Genomic DNA, 3,939 nt, shown 5'->3' with positions numbered 1-3,939 from the left:
AAATGTTCACCTGTTGAAATATTCACTTTGTAAGATAAATAATGTGATTGAATGTATAATACAAAATAATTATACAAAGAGAACAAAAATAGTTCTGTTTTATGGATAATCATGATCTTGTAATGCAGGAATATATCATGATGAGTTGTAAAAAAATTGCTATTACTTTTTTTTAAAAGATATTTTTGTTATAGGGTGCACTCTCTGGAGAGACAGAGAGACAGAAAGCAAGAAATCACTCCCTAGGAGGGATGGTGATGTCATAATCCCTTCTCCTCCATTCACCTGTAGGGATTTTGTGCACACACGCATACACCTGGAGTGAGTTGCTTTTTGTTTTTCTTTGTTTTCCTGGTGTGTGAGTTTTTCCTTCTCTTTTTTTTTTTTTTTTTTGGAGAGATTTTCACTGTAGGGCGCGTGCGCTCGCCAGAAAGACAGAGAGAGACATAGAGACAGAAAGCGAGAAATCACCCCCTAGGGGGGATGGTCATGCTGCAATCCCTTCTCCTCCATTCTTCTCTTGGGATCTTGGGCATGCATGCACACGCGCCCGGCGTGAGTTTTAAGCCACCGGGTCCAGGACGTGAACCGTGGTCGACTACGTGGGAGTCCAGCGACATAGCCATTACGCTAACTGCTAGTTTTCTCCTTCTCTTTTTGAAAAGATTTTGCTATAAGGGTGCATGCGCTTGCCAGAAATACAGAGAGAGAGACAGAAATCGAGAAATCACCCCTTCAGAAGGGATGGCCACACCACAATCCCTTCTCGTCCATTCTCCTCTTGGGATCTTGAGCATGCATGCACATGCGCCCAGTGTAAGTTTAGGCCACAGGGTCCAGGACTCAAATTGCGGTCGACTACATGGGAGTCCAGTGGCATAGTCATTTTGCCATCTGCTGGTCCCCCTCCTGTGAGTTTTAAGCCATTGAGTCCAGGACTCAAACTGCGTCCATCTGCGTGGGAATCCAGTGACGTAACCATTATGCCATCTGTTAGTCCTTATTATTAGCTTTTTAAAAACAGCATGTTTTATCTACAACAATGAAATATATTTCGAGAAAAAATTGTTAAATTAGCAAAACTCTAAGAGTTGTTATTTGAAATTATTTTAATTACAAAAAACTTCATGTTGTAGCTTTTCCCAATAAACCTGCTATTATTATGTAAAGAATCAATTTGACAACTGATAACTTCTGAATTTAGAAAAAAAAAAATAGCGTAGTAATTACCAAGTGATGGAAGGTTCAAAATGTGATTATTTACTTTGAAAAAGGTAAATTTACTTGTTACATGAGTTCTAATAAGAACATAGTCAATGATCATAAACAAGGCCAGGAAGTTTAAAGGAATAGCAATTTCTGTTTCACTTTATTAGATTTTTACTTGTTTTGGTGTGTGTGTGGGGGGGTCCTGTTTTATTTTTCAGAGCATAGGTACTGAAATAATTTGTAGGCTAAGTTAAAAGAAAGGAATAGAAAAAAATGAAGTTGTTTTGTGAAGCAAGGTCTTGGAGGAAGGTGGAACATATAGTCCAGTGCAAATGTACAAATCAAGGTTAAATGCCCTTTCTTTAAAAGATAAAATAATAGAACAAAAGATGAGTATGTGAGAAAGAAAAAGAATTTCAGTTGGAAAGGAAAGGCGTGAGGTACATCCTGCCTTGATTTCATAGCAAGGCTTCCACCTTTTTCATGTCAGACCATTATCAGAAAGTAAGAAGATGGGATGGAATGAGGGTTTATGGAGGGCCTAGGATCTGAGCAACTGTTACTGGGATTATAATGAGAGTTGTCCTCTGGCTTATGAAAAGGTTGCTGCACAGTTTTAAAAGCCTATCACTTGTCCTAAAATCAGGATTTTCTTCAACACTATCTGGTTATACGATGGGCAAATATATAAATATGGTATTAGAGTGTCTTTAAAATGATTGCCTTTGGGACTGGCAGTTAGCGTAATGGCTATGTCGCTGGACTCCCATGTAGTCGACTGCAATTAGAGTCCCGAACCTGGTGACTTAAACTCACACCAGGCGCATGTGTGTGCCCAAGATCCCGAGAGGAGAATGGAGGAGAAGGGATTGTGGCATGGCCACCGCCCCAGAGGGTGACTTTTCGCTTTCTGTCTCTGTCTCTTTGGCGAGCGCACATGCCCTGTAGCAAAAAACATCTCAAAAAAAAAAAAAAAGAAAGATTGCCTTAACATTTCAGCTGCTAACAAAGTTGAGGAAGTTGATGACAATATATTTAAAATATCTGTTTGACCAACATATTTCTCAACCTTCCTCCTATACCCCAAGTCCCTGGCAACCACCATTCTATACTCTGCTTCTATTCTTTTAACTTTTTTGGATTTCACATATGAATGAGATTATGGGTGATTCCTCTCCTGTGCCTAATTTAGTTGTCTTAATATTTCACTTAATAGATTAAGTCATGTTGATGCAAATAATGGGATTTTCTCCTTTTTTAAAGTTTGAGTAGTAGTCCATTGTGTGGATGTACACGAATGTATAAAATGTAATATATATATATATATACATAATTATTAATCCATTCATTTTAATCTGTTCATCTACTGATGAACACTTAGACTGATTCCATATCTTGGTTTTTGTTACTAGTCCTACAATAAGCATGGGAACTAGATAGAGGACTGGGTAAATGTTAGCCAAAGGATGTAATATTTTAGCTGAATAGGAGCAATAAATTTAAGTGATCTATTGTACAATATGGTGACTATTGTTAATAATAAAGTACCGTAATCTGGAAAACCTCAAAGAGAGTATCTTTTATGTGTTCTCACCACAAAAATGAATAGTATGAGAGAAAATGCATGTTAATAAGCTCAAGTTAATCGCTCAACCATATACACATATTTCAAAACATCATGTTGTACACAATAAATATATATAATTTTTATTTGTCAATTCAAACCATAAGTAATTTTTTAAATAAAAATAGAATTTTTTGAAAGGTATATTTGAGATAATTTTATGCAATTACAATATTTTTGTTAAACATTATTGTGGGCTGTGGAAAGAATTTTCTTAAAGTTCTGATAGCAATAAAAGTAAGACTTTTAAAAAAAGTTTTAAATTTATGTTTTTGTCTGCACCATGACTTATTCCATATGCCTCTGTGAGAGAATTGATCATACAAGTTACCAGGTTTTAAGTTAGTTTAAGTCATTTGAGAGTTTGTCATATAGGATTAAATGCAAAAATTATTTCTAAGTCATAAAGATTGTATTCAAATGATATGTCCCCATCATTTTCAATAACTCAGTTATATAAAACCTTGGATTCAAAAATATAAAGGAAAATAGAACCTGCTTTAGCTAAGCATGGTAGCAATGAAGTTTATGGTTTTCTGGAAATACTGGTGTAAACATCACATACCAGGACTCAAAAATCCAAAGAATGTACTGAGGTTCAGGCATGTGTCTGAGGAAGACTACAGAATTCATTGAGCCCTGAGAGAGGCAAGCAACGTATTTCTACATTCACCAGAAGTAAAATATAAGTCAGAATATATATATGTGTATATATATATATATATGAAAAATATCCCCCCAAAAACGATTGCCTTTATATATATATTCCCTGACCATCCATCTATCCATCTATCATCTATCATCATCTCTATCTATATATCTATATCTACTTATCTATCTTTCTATCTCATCTATCTATAAAAGAAATACCATTAGGAATGGAGAGATAGAGAGTAGAACTAAATCTACACTGTAGATTGCAAGATAGATTTGAGACACAGAGGAATTTATTCTAAGGATCAGTCTAAGAGTTAAATTACAGACTATGTACACTTCATTCTGGTTAGACATAATGAACAAGACAATCAAATATGATCATCTCTAAGAAAATGGAATATAGGCACATTAGCAACCTGACTAGATTATGACCTATACTCCTCTACCAC

Source organism: Tupaia chinensis, unplaced genomic scaffold, assembly GCF_000334495.1.
Source record: "Tupaia chinensis unplaced genomic scaffold, TupChi_1.0 Scaffold000282_1, whole genome shotgun sequence".
NCBI lineage: Eukaryota > Metazoa > Chordata > Mammalia > Scandentia > Tupaiidae > Tupaia > Tupaia belangeri.
Note: the sequence above shows the minus strand (reverse complement) of the source record.